This window comes from Nicotiana tomentosiformis, chromosome 1 (genome assembly GCF_000390325.3).
Source record: "Nicotiana tomentosiformis chromosome 1, ASM39032v3, whole genome shotgun sequence".
Classification (NCBI taxonomy): domain Eukaryota; kingdom Viridiplantae; phylum Streptophyta; class Magnoliopsida; order Solanales; family Solanaceae; genus Nicotiana; species Nicotiana tomentosiformis.
In genome coordinates, this window is record NC_090812.1 from 2723329 (window position 1) to 2731886 (window position 8558).

Sequence of the window (8558 nt, forward strand, 5' to 3'; positions counted from 1 at the left end):
GGCCTAATAGGCCAACATCATCATTTATAAACTCAAAACATAGGCCGACAGGGCCGTACAATCTTTCACGTACACGACATATGTCTACAAGCCTCTAAGAGTACATAAATTTTATAAAGGTAGAGACGGGGCCCCACCATACTAATCAGTACAAGTCCTAATCATACTGACCACATAAGCAACTCCGGAATAAATGGAATGCACCAACATCTTCCGCTGAGCTGATCGCCTACTTAGAGGACTCTCGACCTATCCATCGAGACCTGCGGGCATGAAACGCAGTGTCCCCAGGCAAAAGGGACGTCAGTACAAATAATGTACCAAATATGTAAGGAATGAAAATCAGTAAATAATAGACATGAGAGAAACATAGAGTAAAAGACTCGACATGTACCTCTGCAAAGATCTGTGAATCATTTCACTTTTATAATGTCATGCATATGCGTTTAAATGTCATACCATACACAGGTATATGCGTTCATAACATCATCAAGCCTCTGAAGGGATCCCATCACATCATTTCGGCCACTGTGGGCAAATCATCAACGTATACCAGCTGATCAAGTGGTGGTGCGTATATAACACCGTAACCTTTTACCATATCCCATATACATATAATATATGCGTATATAATATCATCTGGTCATGGGTCAATGTACATGTATAAATGCATGAAATGCATAAGAAATACGTTAATAAGATTTCTCGGAATGTCATAAAAATAATATGCATGTTGGATAAACTTTATCAAATACGTATTTTTCTGAGACCCATGAACAAACGATATAATAATAATTCACACGGGGAATCAAGAATATAGACACCCCTAGTATTTCTATGAATAGAGTCATTTATGGAAGTTGTGCATTTGCTCGTTTCATTCGTGTCGTATAGATCATGCCAAAAAGAAAGAAGGGATAGCCTTAACATACCTGAAGTATGGGAAAATCCGTGTGATATTCTTGAGAAGGTTTACACCGTACTCCCTTAAAATTACAAAATTTCTGTTCAATTTATTTAGGATCCGTACCCTTCTATGATAGCTTCAGATTGCTTTCAACGTTGGCTTCAGGTTGTAGTGAAAAGTCTTCTAGTGTCAGCACTAACAGAAGCAAAAATTGGATTTACATGCACACCTGGTTTATAAATTTCAGAAACTTCAATTGCATCAAACGTCACAATGGACTTATTTGATGGCTTCACAAGAATTACGTTGAAAACTTTGTAGGAACATTCTAACGCCTGGTAGTGTCATTATACTCAAAATATGAGAATGAAATGTTTTTGTACTTCAACCCATTACTTTTACAAGTAAAATATTAGGAATGGTGTGTTTTCTTATTAACACATTACTTGTCATTACTTGCCATTACTTTCCACCTAGCCAAAATGACTAAGAGTCATTTGGTTAAGAATTGGCTTGCTGCCACGTGGGAGTGGAGTGGGGATTTTAAATCTTTATCTACTAATTTATTAATAAATTAGGTAATATGCCGCTACTCGATAATTAACCAATTACCCACATAATTAAAAATTATCTCAAATTACTTATAATACCACTCATTTTCAACTTACTTTATACACTTTACTAGCATGGTAATGTGGTACCTTGTATGGCACTAGTCCATAAATACCGGGTATTTTAGCTCGGGCCGTATTTTAACCCAAAATGTCAAATTTTGACGAAATTCATTTTCTTCGATTTGCTTACCCTTTCACCTTCACGAATTTACTTACCAATTGTTTGAAATAGTATAATGCTTACAATCTCAAAATAATCTTATTCTCAAACTTACGTCAATTAACTTACGACAAACTTTATCGTACAAAAATGAGGGATGTAACATCTCATTTTTGAGCTTCCATTAATTTATTCATGGCGTACTTTCACGAATGAAAACATGGGGTGTAACATCATTCCCCCCTTTGTAACATTCGTCCTCAAATGTTGACTGATGCATTTATCATTCTCATAACCCATAGCTCTTGCGAATACTGTAATATACTCCTTTCCATTTAGACAATTGTTCTTTGAATAAACTCGAAGGCCAGGGCACTCACCCCTTTAGGCCTCTTTCTCACACCACGGTCTGTGGTCGGAATTCTTCCCATCTCGTAACTCTTGCTACCTTCTGTCATGCAGCCTGTACGACTTTTTCCTTGTATGTGCGCCTATGCGACTCTTCTCTTCCTTTTTTTCCTCCAGTTTGTTTTAGCCAACCTCTAGGCCTCACTTTGTAAGCATATACAGAGCTTGATAAGATGTCTCTCTGGGCATCTATAGGTATACTGAAGTTCTTTGCTCAATACTTTGTTGAACTTACGAATATTGATATATCTTATTTCATAGGCCCGATTATCCATTCGTATGACTTTACCGCATCTATGCAGGTCATACTATACCATAACTCTTACTTCGATTTATCGTTACTGAGGTCTGCTACCGAATTCCATGTTACTTTTGTTGCTTATCCCATATGTATAAATCTAAGTCCTTTAATGCTTCCTCATTACTGTTCATCTTAAGAATGATGGCCTATTCTCATCTCATACTTTGTAACTTTTGTCCATCCATTATTGATTCACCTCAATATTGATCTACAATATACCACTGATAACTTGAAACTTCTTACGTAATACCTTGACACTATGGCTTACGTTGCATCGAGGAATATATGAAGTGATTTTCGTGATTCACTTAGCGGCGATATTCTAGTTCAATAATCGTATTTTATAGCATCCCAATGTGATTCTCCTTATGAGGGTATTTTAATCCTTTACAATTCATCAAATCATTACTCAATAAAAGGCCCAAATGTCATCCTTTATCTATCACAGTTACTCCTTTATTCTATTACCAGGGCAGCATTCCATCTCTTCTAAATTCTACTAGTCTTAGACTCTCTTGAGTATATTCGTGCTATACTGAGCTTTCTATAGTTCTTATTATCATGGGCTTAATCCCGAGGACTTATCCCTTCTCGTCACCCTATCACTTGCCGTTTCTTATCATTACTCCTATCTTCCTAAAACCTTGTCGCTTTACCATACTTTAGCATGCGACCTATACATATCTATTTATATTACTCGCAACCTTCCTTCGACTTGCTTGCACCATAGATTTCCTTGTATTATTCTGGAACATCAAGCAAAACATCGCATCGTCTCTAACTCTCTTTTACTTTCTTAACTAGACCTCTTGATATTTAGAAGCCATAGGTTGGAAGATATGCCACTGACGACGCCGCTACCATTCCTGGACACTGAATCCCCTCGCTTCTAACCTTCCATTTGTAGTATGGATTATTCGCAACCTTCTGTATTTGAGTATATCGTACGTTGTTCACCTTTACCTTACTTACCTTAAAATCTCGCATCATGTCTTCTATCTCTTTCATGACCTCACTTTAACATAGGTATAATTCACATCCACAACTTGAAGCTCTATTATAATACTTGCACCTCTGGTGCATACATAATCCGGTGAGAGCTTCATGCCGACTTCTTATGAGGCTGGTACTCTTCTGACTGGATTTATGGTAGAGCCATTATAGAATATGGCTATTGTACTATCTCTCTTGTACCTCTGATGTTTAAGAGTGATCCTGCAATGTTCTCAATCGCGAGGTCTATAATATTTTGGGTCCAATAATCATATTTCTGATTTACTTCGTTGATGTAACTATTTAGCTTCCTCCTTCTTCTGATCAGCCTTTATGTAGGCTTAAGCTACCTCCCGATCTACGGTTCATGGTATTAGTTATTACGTTTAGCCTTTCATGGGCGATGAGGAATATCCATGATACAATCCTTTAATAATACAATCTGTCGTGTATGACCTGGGCTCAATTCTTTCTTTTAACTTATACCGGAATCTTCTACGGTTGTATATACTGCATGTATAAAACTCTTAAACTCTTAAGTGCTTTCATAATGTAACTAACTCTGGATTATGAATTGAATAATTCTTTTTGTTCCATCTCAGCTTTCTTCAAACGTAAGCAATTACTTTTCCTGGTCTTTCTGCCTCCCTTTTTCTTGCACACTTAGCTTATCTTCATGCCCATGCATATTGGAATTCCATACAACTCATATGATCTTGAATATCACTTCTGCTTTTACTTCCCATTCATTATCCACCGTAGGTGCCATTTTCTTATGGAGTGCATACAATGTTTTTGTGAGACTGTTGTTATAAGACCATTTCCTCCTTAGGTCACCCAACTTAGGTTAAAGCTTCCTTCCTTACTTTTAAGGCTAGTCTTTCGTTAATGTCCTTTCTCACCTATAATTATCCGTAGTTTACGCTCGTGTGCTTGTAGGGTTGCTTTTGAACTTAATATTTTGATTGTCTTCCCAGTGGCTTTCTCTTTTACTTCAATAACACTCATATGGTACATTTAACTACCCCAACTACTATCTGAATATTTCTCAAGGATCATAATGTCATATCTGCGAGACTGAATTTACCATATTGGGTTCTACTATGTTTATGTTGCACGATCTGCTAACTCATCTGTAACCTCATGTTTAGCCATAACTAGGCTCTTCCCGAATCAATTACTAACTACTCGTTGGCCCATTCTCATATTAATATTCCATGAAATCTTTCTTGGGTTATTTCCTTTGTCTTAACTTACATCTCGCATTGACTCCTTATCTATCAATAACGTCTTGGGCCGGGACCCTTACTTCCTTTCCTTGATGTCGTGTTTGCATAATGTTCGGGAATCGTAGCATATCTGTAGGATTTGGATAAGTACCATCTCATTACTTTTTCATTTTTATCTCATTCTTCCTTTACCATTCAATAGTCACTAGAACCACTTAATTCTGACCTAATGCCACATCACTCCATATTCCCCCATTTAGGGGAGTACTAAGAGCTGAAGCCACGAGGATCTACCTATAGATGTTTTACCTCTTCATCTTTTGCATTGTTTCACAACATCATTGACCCTTACTCGCCTTGCGGCAATCCTTCTGTACCAAGGATAACAAATTCCCTTACTCGCGATGGTGACACTTAGTGCAACTGGCACATACAATCCCTTAAGCTTAACTTTGCTCACATAACTTGCTTTCGGGAAGCGTCTTCTTGAAAGACCATTCTCTGAATTTCTCATGAATCGTCTTCTGTTGTCCATTCTATTATCGCCGGAACGCAAATCTGAAATTCTCATGATGCTGACTATTATCAAGTTACTCAGTCCCTAATTCATGTTTAGTTTATCTTGTTCACTAGCCCATACTGATTTCTATTATTCTTGGGTCTAAGTTTTCCTTCCGGTAGTTGCGTTGGAATCACGAACTTATTTTTCAAAGTGAGGATGTGACTTTATGGCCTATACTCTTTTGTTGTCTCAAGGCCTGTCACCTCTCGTCTTTCCCTTCATTTGACTATAGACTCTGTAATACTATCATTTTTTTTATCTACCGTTGTCATCTATGTATCACATCTTACTCATAACGCTTCATTAACTCTCTTCTCATTTCCAGCTAACATTTCTGTCTAACACTTTGTTTTGAAAATTTCAACAGGACATTCCTTTTCTTTTAGCTCCCCTTGCTCCATCTACTGGCTCTTCGGTTTTCCTAACATTCTTTCTCTACTAGGAACGGGAGCCATACTAAGGTAATATTTATCCCTTCATGGCTTCCAGTGCCTATCTTTGTAGTACTCATATCTAGCTGTACTATTTTAAAGTGCACTATCTGGGTGTCTCACAAGGAGATCTATTAGAATATTTGCAATATCGTTTGGAAATGTCAACTAATGCAAACAATCCATCCACCATTTTGGGTCACTCAAACCACAGCCGGATCCTGATATCCCGTCCTTCTCTTAAACCATATTTGTTAGCTCCCATAGGGCATAACTAAGATCGATGTAGCCAATTGTACGTGCCTCTGTTACTGTTGAAGGTAACTCAAAAGTCTTATATTCCTCTGCCTGAATTGTAAATACTGATAACCTTCATTAATTGGGCGCCTCATACCCTTCTTTACCTTGCTCCTTTTACTTGCTGAAACTTGTGTCTCCCTCCTTATTCCTTTTTACCATAAGAGTGGATAGACATTCTTGCCTTAGGGATCCTTATCAATAAGCTTACACATCTTAGTATACACATGATTTGCTGAATACCTCATACTTATACATCATAAGCATGATGCAAAAATTGAGTTCCTCTAACTCAACTCTTCCACAACTATATCTCATACCAACCGTCTTTCTAGATGTAGGTATCGTCGTACTATAAGTAAGATAGAGTTTAGGAAATTGAGTTCTTACAACTGAGATTTATGACACAATCAAGAGTAGGAAGAAAGAGTGACAATCCTAAATGCCATGTAGCCTCCTGCTTATAAGCGTGGTGCACGACACACCCATAAACAAGACTCTACTAGACACGGCTTATAGACTCCCTAAGACAAAACTACTCTGATACCACTTTCTTCACGACCCAAGACGATGGGCCGCGATGGGCACCAGGTACCTTACTCAACCGAGTACCAACATAACGTATCTTTCTTATTACATCATCATATACACGTGACATATGGGCCTAATATGCCAACATCATCATTTATAAACTCAAAACATAGGCCGACAAGACCGTGCAATCTTTCACGTACACGACATATGTCTACAAGACTCTAAGAGTACATAAATTTCATAAAGGTCGGGACAGGGCCCCGCCATACTAATCAGTACATGTACTAATCATACTGACCACATAAGCAACTCCGGAATAAATGGAGTGCACCAACATCTTCCGCTGAGCTGATCGCCTACTTGGAGGACTCTCGACCTGTATATCAAAACCTGCGGGCATGAAATGCAGCGTCCCCAGGAAAAAGGGACGTCAGTACAAATAATGTACCGATCAGTAAATAATAGACATGAGAGAAACATGGAGTAAAAGGCTCAACATGTACGTCTGCAAAGTTCTGTGAATTATTTCATTTTTATAATGTCATGCATATGCGTATAAATGTCATACCATGAATAGGTATATGCGTTCATAACATCATCAAGCCTCTAAGGGTATCCCATCACATCATTTCGGTCACTGCGGGCAAATCATCAACGTATACCAGCTAATCAAGTGGTGGTGCGTATATAACACCGTAACCTTTTACCATATCCCATATACATATAATATATGCGTATATAACGTCATATGGTCATGGGTCAATGTACATGTATAAATGCATGAAATGCATAAGAAATACGTTAATAAGATTTCTCGGAATGTCATACAAATAATATGCATGTCGGATAAACTTTGTCAAATACATATTTTTCTGAGACCCATGAACAGAAGATATAATACTAATTCACATGGTGAATCAAGAATATAGACAACCCTATTATTTCTATGAATAGAGTCATTTATGGAAGTTGTGCATTTGCTCGTTTCGTTTGTGTCGTATAGATCATGCCAAAAAGAAAGAAGGGATAGCCTTAACATACCTGAAGTAGGGGAAAATCCGTGTGATATTCTTGAGAAGGTTTACACCGTACTCATTTAAAATTGCAAAATTTATGTTTGATTTATTAAGGATCTGTACTCTTCTATGTTAGCTTCAGATTGCTTTCAACGTTTACTTCAGATTGCAGTGAAACGTCTTCTAGTGTCAGCACCAATAGAAGCAAAAATGGGATTTACATGCACGCTTGGTTTATAAATTTCAGAAACTTCAATTGCATCCAACGTCACAATGGATTTATTTGATGGCTTGACAAGAATTTTGTTGAAAACTTTGTAGGAAAATTCTAACGCCCGGTAGTGTCCTTGTGCTCAAAATATGAGAATGAAATATTTTTGTACTTTAACCCATTACTTTTACAAGTAAAATATTAGGAATGATGTGTTTTCTTATTAACACATTACTTGCCATTACTTGCCATTACTTGCCACCTAGCCAAAATGACTAAGAGTCATTTGGTTAAGAATTGGCTTGCTGCCACTGGGGGTGGCGTAGGGATTTTAAATCTTTATCTACTAATTTATTAATAAATTAGGTAATATTCCGCTACCCGATAATTAACCAATTACTCATATAATTAAGAATTATCTCAAATTACTTATAATACCACTCATTTTCAATATACTTTATACACCTTACTATCATGGTCATGTGGTACCTTGTATGGCACTAGTCTATAAATACCGGGTATTTTAGCTCGGGCCGTATTTTAACCCAAAATATCAAACTTAAACGAAATTTATTTTCTTCGATTTGCTTACCCTCTCACCTTCACGAATTTACTTATCACTTGTTTGAAATAGCATAATCCTTACAATCTTAAAATAATCTTATTCCCAAACTTTCGTCGATTAACTTACGACAAACGTTATCGTACGAAAATGCGGGATGTAACATCTCATTTCCGAGCTTCCATTAATTTATTCATGGAGTACTTTCACGTACGAAAACATGGGGTATAACACTAGTTTGGAGGACTTGAGGCCCGGTTCGGACTGCATCTTAGACTCGATAGTTGTAGTTATGTGAGCATGTGCTTTTGGACTTCTATGTCCAGTGGTATC